This window comes from Lemur catta, chromosome 3 (genome assembly GCF_020740605.2).
Source record: "Lemur catta isolate mLemCat1 chromosome 3, mLemCat1.pri, whole genome shotgun sequence".
Taxonomy (NCBI): Eukaryota; Metazoa; Chordata; class Mammalia; order Primates; family Lemuridae; genus Lemur; species Lemur catta.
Genome location: NC_059130.1, coordinates 42,469,579 through 42,485,160, shown reverse-complemented (window position 1 = coordinate 42,485,160; position 15,582 = coordinate 42,469,579). Strand labels below are relative to the sequence as shown.

The 15,582-nt window shown below is 41.6% G+C and overlaps 1 non-coding gene across 1 annotated transcript; it reads right to left on the bottom strand.

The window, feature by feature from the left end:
• Nucleotides 1-384: 384 nt before the first annotated feature.
• On the bottom strand, nt 385-492 carry LOC123636218. Its single transcript, XR_006734413.1, has one exon. It is a non-coding gene; the product is annotated as a U6 spliceosomal RNA (small nuclear RNA).
• Between the last annotated feature and the right edge of the window lie 15,090 nt (nt 493-15,582).

Here is a 15,582-nt window from a genome sequence, read left to right as displayed (position 1 = left end):
TGTATGTATAAACATATACATGTGTGTGTATATACATGTGTATATGTCTATATATGTACAGATAAAAATGTGTATATGTGTGTATTGTGTGTGTGTACATATATAAAAAACATTTTTTGGCTGAACCATTTGGAAGTTAAGTTGGGACATCAGAACCCTTTACTCGTAAATACATGTGTTTTCCTAGAATAAGGACATTTACTGATATGACCATAATACCAGTAGACCATAATACCTAAGAAAATTAATAATTCCATAATCTCTAATAATACAGCCCGTAGATTTCTCTAGTTGTCCTCACTCATACATACACTTTTTTTTTTTTTTTGGTTCAGGGTATAGTCAAGGTTTATTTGGTTGTATTGTCTATTTAATACCTTTTAAAAATATATAGACTACGTCATGACTTTGCATTTCTTCCTTGTAGAAGAACCGTACATATTTTCTCTTAATCATTCCAGTTTTAGTGGATGAGCTTACCAAAGTGAGCACCAAGAGCTTTTTTCAGTAATGTGTAGATGTTGTCATTGTAAATTTTATCTCAACTCACAAATATTTATATAACATTAAGACATATATTCATGACCTGTGCATTATCCATTTAATCTATTTCAAAGTTAATCTTTAGAATTTTTGTTTATAACAGAGTTTATCACCCTGCTATTGTGAAGTCATATGCCCTGGACTATCAAATCACTTTTTAATTTATTTTTTTGACAAGTAGATCAACAAATATTAAAACCCAAACAAATGCCTTCTGTTATATACCACACTCATAAAGTCTTTTTGATCAAACATAATATTTGTGGTTAAAAAAAAATGAATAGGATAAAAAAACAAGTTTTAATCCCAGGATGGTTTAAGATAGCCAGCTTGCCATGGAGATGGTATACAGTTTAAGAGCAGCTGCTCTGAAGTGAGACTGCCTGATGATATCGTATTTGCTGTCCACCTCTTAACTGGGTGTAGTGTTGGACAAATCACAATCTCATTAGGCATCAGGTTTCTCATCTGTAAATGGGGATAATAGCACCTACTTCAAAGGGTTGTTGTGAGGATCAAGTGTGAGAATAATATCATGTCCCTAGCACTCAGTGTGTTAGCTATTAATGTCTGGATGCTCAGGGTTCTCTCATCCCTGGTTTCCGTACATCTACCAGCAGGGTTCGAGACAAGAGCACACTGTGCTTGGTGTTAGACTGCATCACGTCCAGCTTCAGTCCACACCACCATTTGAAAGGGCAGCAGGGAGCTTTGAGCCCAGTGTGCTCTGAGGAAGACCACCCCTCAGGTTTTCCATCACAAGGATCAATAGGCCATCCCAGAATTCTGCAGGGCTCCTGCAAAGACCTTGCCACCCTTTTCTACCACCCAATATAAAGCCTCGTCACAACCTTGTGCCTCAAAACCATTAAAGTGAAATTCATATATCCTAGATTCCTATTAATTTTATAACCACAAGAATCCTATTATGGCCCTTAACATCCTCCTTTTTGGACCCATATTCCTTCCCCAACTCCTAAAACACTTCCACTGTGCCCTGTGAAACTGAAATTCAATCATCAGTAAAATTCCCCCAAATCTTTACCTTCTCTTAACTTTCAGTTTGCCTTCTTATTCTAGTTGAAACTACTTCCTTTGAATCCTTTTCAGGAGGTCACTTTTTTCTCCTACATCCTTCACACCAAGGGACCTGGAGATAGGATAGATGTTCTCCTTAATCTTCAGTGTGACTCTAAGACCACTTTCCACTTTCTCTAAAATTTCTCACTTTGAATCTTGTATCAGCCTATACCATCTGCTGTCTCATTGCAAATCAACTCCTGTTTTCTCACCATCTTGGGGTCGTTCATTTCATTGCTACTTCTGTTACAGTTGATGATTTCAATGTCTATCTTACATTATTTTGTTCTAGTTTCTCAGTTCATTCTTTCTCCAGTAATCTTGTCCTCCAGACTATATTGGCCACTTACTCTCATAAAATCCTAGTTTTTGTCACTAACAATGTCCATAATCCTTTCTTAGTAGCAATTTCAAGCATCCAACTCTGACCACCATCACTTATTTTTCTAGCTCATGCCCTTTCACATCCTAACTAGCAATTCCTTCATCCCACCAAATCCTTCAATCTATTGGTCATACCATTTTTGCACTTTTCCTCATTCCCTTGAAGTCCTTATTCCTCTTCTGACCCAATTTGAATTCTTTGACCAGTCCTTAAAATTGCTCTTTTTCATACATCTTCAACTTCCTTGCCATCTCTGACCTTGATATATTGCTGGGAAAAAAGTAAAAGTAAAAGTAAAAACTTGGTTAAATCCTACTTTCTGCTGCTGCACACCTATGTCTGCAAAGCTAAAGTTGATCAGGGAGAAAAACCATGACTGTTCTCATTTCAGTTCATGATGACTCATCTGAAGTAGGCCCTTAATGCTTCTGGCAATCATACTACATTTTCCTAGTCCACTTATTGATTCTCCTGAACTATTTCAGGCTTTCTCCCCCAAACACCCATATCTCCTTGCCCTTGCTGTCAACTGATGACCCTTCTATTTCATTGAGAAAATGTTGAAGTAATCAAAGACTTTCTCACAAGCTCCCACTTACTAGCCACTGCCCATATGCCTTTGCTCCTGCAACTCTCTCCTTAAAGCCAGTGCTCTACTTGTGGACTAGATTTTATCCTTAATTTAACCTACCTGAGCACCCTGTTTCATTTTTTTCTCTCCTGCAATATCATTTGTTTCCTTTCAAATAGCTCATTCCCCTCAGCATCCTAGTAATGTGCTGTTACTTCCTCTTATTATAAACCCTCTTGACCCCTCTTCTCCTCCAGCTACTGCCTATTTCTCTGCTCCACTTTACTACAAAACTCCTTGCAAGAGATGTCTGTCCTCACCATCATCAGTTTCTTACCATTCTTGCTTGAACTCACTCTAATCAGGCCATGGACTTACTCCATTGACATTGCCCTTGTCAAGGGCATCAAGGTTCTCATGTTGCTAAAACCAATAAACAATTCTCAGTTCTCATTTTATTTGACCCATCAGCAGCGTTGAACTCAGTTGTCCATTTCCTTGCTGGGACACTTTTCTTCACTTGGCTTCCAGGACACCACAGCTTCCCATTGTCATCAACGCCTTGCCTTTTTGGTCTCTTGTTCTCTCATCTCCTCTTAATGTTAGAGTGCCCCAAAGCTCAATCCTAGGACCTCTACTCTATTCACTCACTTCCTCTGCTGATTACTCCCATTTTGTCTCAGATTCAGGATTTTCTATTTCATTGCATTGATCTTTGTATCTTTTTCTTAGCCAATGCTCACTGTTTTAATTATTACATTTAATTATCTGTTTTAAAAATATATATAGTTATACAGAACAGAGAATGACAGATACATCTCTAGGGAGATATATCTACTTTATCCTATAGCTTTATAGGTATTTTGGTGGAAAGCTGAGAGATGCTGCATCTGGGGCTACCAGCCAGAGGCCACTTACCTACTTAAAGAATTAAATCCCAACCTTCACAAAAGGATACCTTGGAATATTTCTAGGAGTAATGGTGAACTGGTGTCTTTAAGGGATCTGAAGAACGGCTTGGGCCTGTAGAGAAGCTCTTAGCAGCCATTTCTTATGAAAGTTGTGAATTATTATAAGCTTAAGTAGTATATTTAACAAGCAGGACTAAAAATACAATCGTAAAAGCAACTTTATTTTGTTTACCTGCTCAGTGGCATTAGTTCTGCCCTTGCTTCTATCAATAGATAAAAAATTAGGCAGACCTCATTGCTCTGGGCACTGTAGATTACAAAGCACAGTTTCAAATTACCATTTAGACGACCTAGTCCCAGATAATGGGCAAAACTTCCCATTTCATTCTGATTTAGAGCTACTCTTCTGTTCCCAGGTTAGACCAGGGTCAAAGAGAGTACGGTGTCTTCTTGCTTTGTCCACTTTCTCCCTTCAATTTGCTAACTGAAGTTTCAGACACCTCCAAGGTTGGAGTCAGGGAAAAGAGAGGTAAAGGGAACAAAAGAATTCTTATTTGATTTGTGTTGTCATAAGATGGCTTCAGGCTTGCTGAGTCTGAAAGACACTTAAAATTGGCTTTTTCCCTCATGGACACTCTTGAGGGGTTTTTGGAGGAATCTCTTGCTGGGATTTTCTCGCCTGTGTTCCCTTGACATGGATGATACACTAGTCTCTGGCTTATCAGTTATTCCTTTTCCAGATCCTACGATCCAGCAATAGCTCTAGCTTTTTTCTGCTGAGTCCTGATTGCTCCTTTACGCAGTTGTAATGGACAGCACCCAGTCGAACCCCCGCCAGGTGGCTCTCCGGTGTGGTCAATATTTGGTCTCCAGAAAACATGCATCCTTGGCCCACAAACTCTGGGAATGCTGCCCAGTCCCAACACAGTAGCAAACTTTGTTCATACCATCAAAATAATTCTCAAACCTATCTTTCAACTTTTCAATTTTCTTGGTAGGATTCAGATACCAGTCTACTGTGTTCCTTGTTCTCCCAACTTCAGGGGGCACATATTCATGGGGGAAGTAATCTTATTCCTAGATCAGGGGTAAGTTTTAGTTAATTTAAGTCAATCATGGTTCGTCCATTGTCCTTTCCCGTGACTGCCTTAGGCAGGAATATGTGATTCAATTCGCCCGGCTGATGGCAAGTAGAGAATTCTGCTGAGAGAGGGAGGGGCTTCTGAGAAAAGTGTCTTCATTCTTAAAAATCGAGTTGTAATGAAAGATGGACTTTCTCCCCACCCTGGACAATTTCTTGTCTGGATGATACATGTAAATCTCTCAGTGACGGGAGCCTGTCTGAGGAAAAGCTGTCCTGGTGGGGACTGCAGAATGCACAAAGAAGTTCCTGAGACATTACTGAGTCACTGAATCAAGCAATCCTGGAGCTACCCCACCTTGAGCCTCCTTGTTAAATGAAACAATAAATTCTTATTATGTTTAAGCCATTCTCATTGATTTTTGTATTCCTTATAGCTGACAGCCTGCCATCGGACAAAGTAGCACTTACTATGTACCAAGACAATGCAGAAGGACTGCACATGTATTCTCTCTTTAATGAACATATAAGTGCTATTATTGTCCCAATTTAAAGACGAGTAAACTGAAACACAGGAAGGTCACAAAGTTAGGAAGTGGAGGAGGAGGGATTTAAACCCCATTGTGTGACTTCAATGCTTAAGCCCTTAACCACGATGCTGTAACGCCTCCTGGTGGAGGCATGAGGGATACCACCTGAGAATACCCGAGACAGCCCTCTGAGGAATTCAGAAGAATTCAGGGGACCATTTGCAGAAGCACCAATTTGTGGCATTAAGCTGGTGAACTTGTGCCATGAGTCCTTATTTTGTAGTAACAGCCTGGTGAGACCTAGGACTCAGAAATGCAGTAACTATCCTCTCAATACCTACTTGGGCCAGAATATTGCACTTAGTATCTGTCCTCTGAGTATTAATTTTAAAAAAATTAGTTATGTGAAAAGCTCCAAAATTATATTTTCCAATATTACTTTGGGGAAAAAACATAATACTCTTTGAACAAATTATGGGCACCAGATTTTATTAGAGGAAAAATTGTAAAAAAGAAAAATTAGTCCGGGGAATTGGAAGTCTGAAGAGAGTTCTTTAAGTGAGACTTAATGGAAAGTCTTAAGAGAAAATGCCCAATTTAGGAAAAATGTGCCAAGAACATATAGCATGCAGTCATCAGGTAAGAATGTGAGTCGTTTCAAAGAGGCATTTTGTTTCATGAGGCAGAAGAAATATTTCATGGACACTGTTGATTAGGCAGAATCTGCCACAGCTTTTAGCCTGAAGGCATCAGCAAGTCTATATAGTACACCGTTAGGTTCTAAGAGCCAGGCGGCAATCAGCAGAAATGAACAGGACTTACATCAGTGGTAAAGAAAAATCTGCCCTCCCCAGGAGCAGGTAATCAGAATTCTTATTTATTGGGGTTTACGGAAGTTTAAAAAAGAAAGTACTAAAATGACTCAAAATCCCCACATGAAAAAGAGTATTGATTTGAGGGAGCATGAAATGCTAATATACATCAGATCAAAGAAGCTCTACTTAAAAATAACAACTATTAACACAGCAGAGAATGGAAGTTGTGCCTCTGCTTTTACCCTAAGAGTCTCTGATCTCCCCCCCAAACCCTAGAGCACCACTCACATGTACCCATGAGCCCCACCAGACTTCAGTAGCTCAGGTCTGTATGTCTCTATTGTCTCAGAGCAACGGAGCTTATCAAGTCGCTCAGAAATAACCAGAATATTTGCCACAGGACCATATTGCTTATCCTAGGCTAGCTCTGGCACATCCTTGTTTGCCTAGTTACAATTATATTGAATAAATAAAACTGGACATTTTAGAATGTCTATTTTCTTGACTAGGATTATATTAATAGATCAAGTCAGGGCCATCTCTGTTGGCTATTTGATTGTGAACATTCAGTAAGCCTCTTCGTATGTTATTAGGACTGAGAGTCTGAGCCTGGTGCTAACTAGATCACTTTTAGTCAATCATATTGTGATTCTGAAAACTGATTCATAGACAGTCATTTCTGACAAAGAAATGATTGATTAATCCATTTTTAAAAATCAGCTGTGAATTTGTACTTCCATCCTGCAATTTCTATGAAAGAGGAGTAATATAACTAAAAGATAATCTGTTAAATAAAGTTTAAGAAAATGATTTATTGTCCCCAAGATTTTCACTGGGGAACATTAATTTCTTATACATTTCATACCTCCTTGAAGAGGATGCACAAACTTCCACTGGTCATTAGATAAGATAATTTACCATCAAATATGTAATCTGGTGACTTTCATTATATGTTTTATAGGTCCCAGGGCTCTCTCTCTGTGGACTCTATTAATAGTAACTGCGAATCATTTGCAACTGATTTATTATCCTCAGTTCAAAAAAGGGCCCAAAGGATAATCTTTTACTGTCTGACCCATTTCAAAACTTTTTCTCAGTAGCTCAACCCAGCCCTTTAAAACCTTCATAGTCCAGTAATACATCTTCCCAATGCAAAGACTGCTGTGTGGGGGCCAGCAGGCCCAGTCCAGGTCAAAAGGGGAGAAGGTCAGGCCTACCTGCCCTCCGGCTTGGGGCTGGGCCTGTTTCCTCCTCCCACGAGCACTGCTTGGCAAGTCCACGTGGGCACACACATGCTTGTGCATCTGCACATGCTGTTCAAGAAGAAAACCCATAACTTTATGACAAAGGCTATCTACATACACATTTAGAAGCAGTTCTAAACATCTTTACCTCCCCAAATTTTCCTCTGTTCTAATATTTAATCATACTATTATAATGACAATTTGCTTATATGTCTCTGTCTGCTAGTCCTGACTAGAACTTTGAAGTTCCTGAGAAATTGAAGTCCTAGCATAATAAAAAAGATATGCATAGTTCAGCTAACAGTTACAACCAATGGATTCCTAATTAAGATCTCAGTCTGAAACACCTGCATTTGCAGTTATGAAGCTTTGCCAAGTCCAAGTGCAGTTGCCTCAGGCAGAACTGGTTTAAGCATTACGCGAAATGCGAAATGGAGGAAACACAGTCTCTGATCTCAGGAACCTCAGAGTCCAGTGAGGAGGGTAGGCAAAGAACTGTGAACAAACAGCCATCAATGTGATATCATCTTTAACTGCTCTACCAGTGGTATGATTTAGACTATAGGAACAAGAAAGGTGTAATTCTGCCTGGGGAGGGCAGATTTCACAGAGAAATAGCCTTTTGATATATGGCTCGAAGAATGAGTCGGCGTTCACCAAGCAATGGAAGCAGTGGTGAGAAGCATGGCTGGGAAAGGGTGGGAGTTAGGAGTGAACATTGGGAGGGCATTTCATCCAGAAAGAGCCTGAGGAAGCCTAGAGACATCATGTGCAATGGGCTCCATAGCGACAGCTGGTCACAATTTCTTTCCTAAGGAGGAGGTCATCAGATTTGTATACCTTCTCTTAGCTTTCTCTCAGCATATGAAGATGTCGTTCCTGAGCCACCATCATGAACTTTTCTGTTCATGGAAGTTAGTAGGTGTGTGGGGCCTCCAAACTACTGTTCCCACCTTGGGATCATAGGCTTGTGTTCGAGACGATGGATGCCTAGCTGAGCTTAGGGGACTTAGCTGAGCTAGTCTGTGGTCCTGGATCCTTCTGGGATCCTTTTTGGTTCTATTCTGGGCTAGTCAACTGAACAAATTTCTGTTCTTAAAATCTATGGGTACTCTGGGAATTTTTTTAATTCCTTTTAGGCAAGGAATAGAGAGAAATGATTCACCTCTTCACTTACTTCATTGCCTTTCTCCATAGAGCACATATAAAAAACTCCAAAGTAAATGTGAGAAGAACTTGGTTTTAAACAGTAATTGACATGGAGGAAACTAAAGACATAAACGACCAGGGAGACTAAGTTCCGATGTCTGAATCAAGGGCAAGATCAAACTTGATAGGTGTTTATCTCAGGACAATATCCTGCTTCCATAATAACTCCCTCTTACAGAAAAAAGATTTCAGATCAAAGAGCTAACCCACCTGGGGAAGTGCGTTTTCTTGAGTAATGTGAGAGCGAGGACACGTGGAATTCATTCTCGTTATTCAAAAGGTTTCTCAGATGACGGTGCCAGGTGTGTGTCCCAGAGAGCAGAGCGTGGTGTAGAATTTGAAGCTTCCTGCCCAAGGATGTGATGGTTCTCTCAAGACCTATTTGAGAATCGCTGGTTTAGGATGGAAGTTCTTAATTTGAGCTCGGCAGAGGGTGTCTGGGAAACCTGAAATTCTATCCAAAATTCTGAATTTTTTTTAAATGCTTTTTTTTTTTTTTTTTGAGACAGTATCTTGCTCTGTCACTCTGGCAGGACTGCAGTAGCATCATCATAGCTCACTGCAACCTCAAATTCCTGAGCTCAAGCGATCCTCCCGCCTTAGCCTCCCAGCCACCGTGCCCACCTCAAATCTTGAATTTGTTATTATTTTTGTAGGAGTCTTTTCTAGGAGTTTTATCTTTCTTAGAGTCTTTCTTCAGTTTCACAAAGGGCTCTGTCACTCCCAAACAGGTTTAAACCCCCAGGTTAATACAATGTGTTTTAAGTCCTTGCTTCCTTTCTTTGGTGGTGGGAGTAGAAGGTGAGAGGAAAGAAACTGATAAAGCCTCCTTTTGCTGTTGTATCAGATACCCCTGAAGAGAGACCTGAAGAACACAGGAAAAATCATACCAGAGCTCTTTTCATCTGGCTGTTTTCAAAATTCTGGAAATAAATCACCAATCATTCAATGAGGAAGAAATGGGGAGCCAACATTTCCAGAGGCCCATATTTCTACAATAGCTCAGACACAAACAGAACCCGTACAGGAGTGGGAGGTTTTACGAGTGGCACAGGTAAGTGTGGCTATCACGAGAAAGGGTAAAAGCTAGCAGGAAACATGAGGGGAAGCTTACCAAAATGCAAAATCTAACTACAAGGCCTTCTTTTTTTCTAGAAGAAGATGCAGTTCACTGATGAGAGCAGCAGGAACGATAACCATGTCCCCTCTTGGCCTGGGAAGGTGAGAAAGACATCACTATAAGGAGAAGAAAAATGGCTCTCATGCTGGTTCAGTGGGCAAAGGAAAGGTGATAATAATCTAGGTCATGATTTCTGATTCAAGCCTGTGGGGACAAATGTGTTTTAGAATTTTAAAATGTTTTTGTTTTGGAAAGGTGATGTCTTAGCTCAGGCTGCTATGACAAAATACCATAAATTGAGTGGCTTAAACAATGAGCATTTATTTCTCACAGTTCTGGAGGTGGGAAGTCTGAGATGAGGGTGCCAGCAGGTTGGGATTCTGGTTTATAGACAGCTGTCTTCTTGCTGTGTCCTTGCACAACAGAAAAGAGCTAGCTAGTGGGGCCTCTTCCTATAAGGGCACTAATTCCATTCATAAGGGCTCCACCCTCATGATCTACTAATCTCCCAAAGGCCCCACCTCCCAATACCATCACAGTGGATTTAGGGTTTCAACATGTGAATTTCAGGGGCGACACAAATATTCAGTCCATTCTAAGTAACATAGTATATACCTTGCATATAATTTAACATTCCAAATCTGCATCAACTTTCCATGATCAAACTAATATTTGATCAAAATTCCCATTTCAGGGACCTGATCAAATTAAAAAGCTTCTGCACAGCCAAGGGAACTATCATGAGAGCAAACAGACAACCTACAGAATGGGAGAAAATATTCACATGCTACACATCCGATAAAGGGCTGATAACTAGAATCTATATAGAACTCAGGAAAATGAGCAAGAAAAAAAAATCAAACAACCCCATTAAAAAGTGGGCAAAAGACATGAACAGAAACTTTTCAAAAGAAGAGACTAATGGCTAAGAAACAAATGAAAAAATGCTCAACATCTCTAATCATCAGGGAAATGCAAATCAAAACCACAATGAGATATCACTTAACTCCAGTGAGAATGGCTTTTATCAAAAAGTCCCAAAACCATAAATGTTGGCATGGATGCGGAGAGATAGGAACACTCATGCACTGCTGGTGGGACTGCAAACTAGTGCAACCTCTGTGGAAAATAATATGGAGATACCTCAAAGAACTCAAAGTAGAACTACCATTTGATCCAGCAATCTCACTACTGGGCATCTACCCAAAAGAACAAAAGACATTCTATTAAAAATACATTTGCACTAGAATGTTTATAACAGCACAATTCACAATTGCAAAGATGTGGAAACAACCCAAGTGCCCATCAATACATGAGTGGATTAATAAAATGTGGTATATGTATACCATGGTTACTCAGCCACAAAAAACAATGGTGATCTAGTACCTCTTGTATTATCCTGGATAGAGCTGGAGCCCATTCTACTAAGTGAAGTGTCCCAAGAATGGAAAAACAAGCACCACATGTACTCACCATCAAATTGGTATTAACTGATCAACATGTATGTGCATATATAGTAGTAGCATTCATTGGGTGTCAGGCAGGTGGGAGGGGAGGAGGAGATGGGTATATACACAGCTAATGGGTTCAATGCACACCATCTGGGGGATGGACATGCTTGAAGCTCTGACTTGGGTGGGGCAAAGGCAATATATGTAACCTAAACATTTGTACCCTTGTAATATTCTGAAATAAAAACACATAAATAAATAAATAAAAATAAAAATAAAAAAAAAGACAGTATGGAGCCCACCCACTATGGTCTTTGTGGAACAAAAAATATACTGTTGTTATGTTAAACTGATGAGATTACAGGATTATTTGTTCCCTAACCTAATTTCATCTCATCAATAGATTGTCTTGCCTCATTCCCAAAAGAATTAAAAGTAACTTAGGCCGAGCTCAGTGGCTCATGCCTATTATCCTAGCACTTTGGGAGGCCCAGATGGGAGGATTGCTTGAGTCCAGGAGTTTGAGACCAGCCTGAGCAAGAGCAAAATTCCCATCTCTATGTAAAATAGAAAAATTAGCTGGGTGTGGTGGCGTGCACCTGTAGTCCCAGCTACTTTGGAGGCTGAGGCAGGAGGATCGGTTGAGCCCAGGAGTTGGAGGCTGCTGTGAGCAATGATGACACCATTGTACTCTAGCCGAGGTGACAGAGCAAGACACTGTCTCAAGAAAAACAAAAGTAGCTTAAAGAGACATATAGCACAATAGGATAAAAAAGTGACTGAGTAAGTTAAGGGCAATATATAATACATTGGCCTTACAGAATCACTGGGAGAAAACATATGCATCTATCAGTGTGACCGATAAACAGCAGATATAACAGTGTGAGGCGCCGGCTCCATCTTATGGTGGATCCTTCTATATGCATAATTGACAGTCTCTCCCCACCCAGATGCCTCCTTCACTTTCCCCCACGATCAGGGAGGCCTTCCTTGACCTACTTGTCATTACAACCCAGTTTCCTCCACCCCACACTCATTATCACCCTTATTTACATTTTTTCCATCATCTGCCACACTATACATTCTACTTGTTTATTTGTTTGATAAACACTAGAAGGGAAGCTCCATGAGGGCAGGGATTGTTGCTCACTGCTGTATTTCCAGCACCTAGAACAACACCTAACATACATAATCTGTGCTCTATAAATATTTTTGAATGAGTTATGAATTAGTGAATTGTGACTTGATAGTAGCTTTCAGACCCAAATGAGGCAAATAGCCAATTGCCTGGCACTCTGGGGTTTGGACATCAAGTCAAACCCCCACACATGGAGAACCGTCTTTTCCATGTACAACCTCCTCGAGCCTGGTCTGTCCTTCAGTACCTTCCCTGCCTCTTCTCCCCTCCTCTTCCTTTTCTGCATCCTGGTTTTGAGAGGTGCTACTCACTAGACAAACTTCAACAACAGTAACAATGAGGACCAAAGTAAAATAATGAGTAACAGTTATTGAACACTTACTATTTATGGATGGCCCTTTTTCTAGCTTCGTGGCTAAGTATATTCCATTCATGATCTAATTCATGAATTTCAAAAACCTCTGTGGTCAGTGCTATTATTATCCTTATTTGAAAGATGAAGAAACTGAGGCTTATAATGTGCCAAAGGCCACACAGCTAATAAATGTAATGTAGGTGTTTTGGTTATCTGTTGCTATGTAACAAGTCACCCGAAATGCAGTGGTTTAAAGCAATTTATTATTATTGCTCATGGTTCTGTGGATTGAATGAGCTCAGCTGAAGAACTCTCTCTTGGGGTCTCTCATATGACTGTGTGTGGTTGCAGTTAGATGGCACCTGGCACAGGTGTCCTAGATGGCTCTCACATGTCTGGCATCTCCGATGGGACAACTAGAACACTTGGGGTCTGGCAGGGCAGCTCGCTGTCTTTCCCTGTGTGGTTTCTCCCCATTGTTAGCTTGGGCTTCCTCACAGTATGGAGGCCTCAGGGTAGTCAGACTTCTTATGTGATGACTGGCTTCTTAGGAGCTTTCCTGGGAATCCCAGCAGTGTCACTTCCCTCGCATTCCCAGCTCAGATTCACTGTGAGAAGCATAAATGTACTGGAGGGCATGGCTCCCTGGGGGCTTGTTTTGGAGACTCACTTTCATGGTGGAGTTTTCAAACTAGACATTCTGAACCTAGGCTAGGGCTGCAAACTCACCATCAACATGGAACAGGAGGTGATGTACAAGTAAGTAAGGCCTGATGCAGGATAATCGCAACCGGGCAGACTATGCTGACCCGCAGAGCCCAGGCCTTATTAATGGGACACTTGCTGCTCAGCACCAGCTGCCTTTGCCTTGCAAGACTGCAAGCCTCATATTACTGTATCTGAATTTTTAAAGGAAATTCAGCAATCTGGGTTTTTATATAAAATATCTTAATTTGAAAAATATAATATTGGTCAAGCAAAACACTCCTGTGTTCGGCCTGTGGGCTGCCAGCTGGTGAATACTGTTCTAGGTCTGCAGGGTCATTAGCACAGCACACAAGGCCCTCGTGGCCTGCAGGGGCCACCCTGCCTGACTGTCAAGCCCCATTCCTCACTCCTTTCTGACATGCGTGTGTCCAGCAAGTATCTACTGATTCCTATTGTGAGCCAAGTATGTTCTAGGAGCTGGGGATGTACCAGAGAATAAAACGAGATCCCTGCCCTCAGGGGGCTTGTACTCTAGCCGGAGGAGACAGATGATAAACAAATGAATGTATAAAATGTCAGATGGCACCGAGTACCACAGACAAAAATAAAGCAGGGCGAGCCCCAGTGTGGCAGGTTGCACAACGTGCCTTGCTCTCCTGCCATGCCCTTCTGTCTACTTTGAATGCCCCCCCTTCCTTTAGCTTAGCTGCCTCCTATCACTTGGAACCTAGCTTGAGGATCACCACTGCTGAAATATTTAGTCTGAACCTTCCATCCTGCCAGTGTGAGATAGGTGACCCTCCTCCTTGCTTCCAAGGCGCTTATGCCTACTTTTACCACATGTTTATAACTGTTTCTCAAGTTCACATTTACTTTTCAGTGCCCCCCACTAGGCAGTGGGTAAGTTGAGGGCTTCTGCATATTCTTAAATATTCTATAAATTTTTGTCAATCCAAGGGAAAGTGTCTTTGAAAAGATCTTCAGGGAGGGAGATGCTCTGTGGGAGAGGGATTCTCCTGCCTTCTGTTTTCTTCTTTCTCTTTTCCAATAAGGAAAGTTCTTTTCTCTGCTGTGCACAGAACTGTGCACATAATTTTTTTGAAAACTAAGTTAAATGAAATTGATTATGTCCCTCGGTTTGGGGGCAGGTTATTCATGAGTATGAAATATTGTCTTATATTTTCATTGAGTCAAAGGAGCCCAAGCTAACTTTCTCTGGCAGTGAGATGCTGAGGTACTCGTTCTGTCTGCATAGTCATGCACACACTCATGCACATAAAAAGATGAAACATGTTCCTTCTGCCTACAGGCTGGGACTCACCTCTGTGCACTTCCACCCGGCAGGGAGGTAAACAGGATGCATACTTGTAATCAACAAGCATCAAACACTAAAAGCTGCTCCTGGCACTGCCCTATCTCTGCCAAGTATCTCTGACTTGCTGTGTGCTGTGCTTCCGTCTGGCTCCTGCTGCCTGCATTGCCAGGTGTTAAAGCCTCCTCAGTCTAACATTCTGAGAACCCCAGTGAGAGCGCTTGGAGGCCAGATCATTTTTCTAGAAGACCCACGGCTGGAGCTCCCTCTGCCCCATGTGTTGCTGCTCCATGGAACGAGATGATGGCTGAATTTCTGTTGCCCCGTAGAGCACACACATGTTCCACTGCATTCTGGAACGCTTGAGCTCTCGAGCCCAGACCGCAGAGTGCTGTGGGCAGATCAGCCTCTGATCAGTCTCATCTCTGGAAATCCTGACTTTCAAGCTGTTTCTATCTCCCCAAAGAAAGTGACCAGGGACGAATCCTGCTGGAGAACAGCAGCCTCGGACAACAGACCACTGCCTGGCAAGCCTATGACCTGGAAGGCTGGTCGTGGAGAAGTGACAGCCAAAGGGCATCACGCACACTTGTGCTCGCTGGCCTCACCTGTGAGAGGAGGCCTGGGCATGGACCAGGACAGCCTGCTGCAGCTGCTGCTGCCCTTGCTGCTGCGTGGGCAGGAATGCCTGGAGGGTTCTGAGCAAACTTAGCAATGAGGATTCGGGTCACTTACCAGATTTACAATTTCTCTTGAATTGGTTGTTTCATATGATCTTTTCAATGTAATGGGCCCAAAGTTTGTTTGTCTAGAAATAAAGTTAAACGACCATGGAGTATTACTCAGGATAGAGTAATACTGGTTCTCCTGGATAGAGTTGGAACCCATTCTATTAAGTGAAGTATCCCAAGAATGGAAAAACAAGCACCACATGTACTCACCAGCAAATTGGTTTCCCTGATCATCACCTAAGTGCACATTTGGGAATAACACCAATTGGGTATCGGACAGAGGTGGGGGGTGGGGGGAGGGGATGGGTGTATACCTACATGATGAGTGCGATGCACACTGTCTGGGGGGTGGACATGCTTGAAGCTCTGACTCAGGGGGATGGGAGGGCATGGGCAAT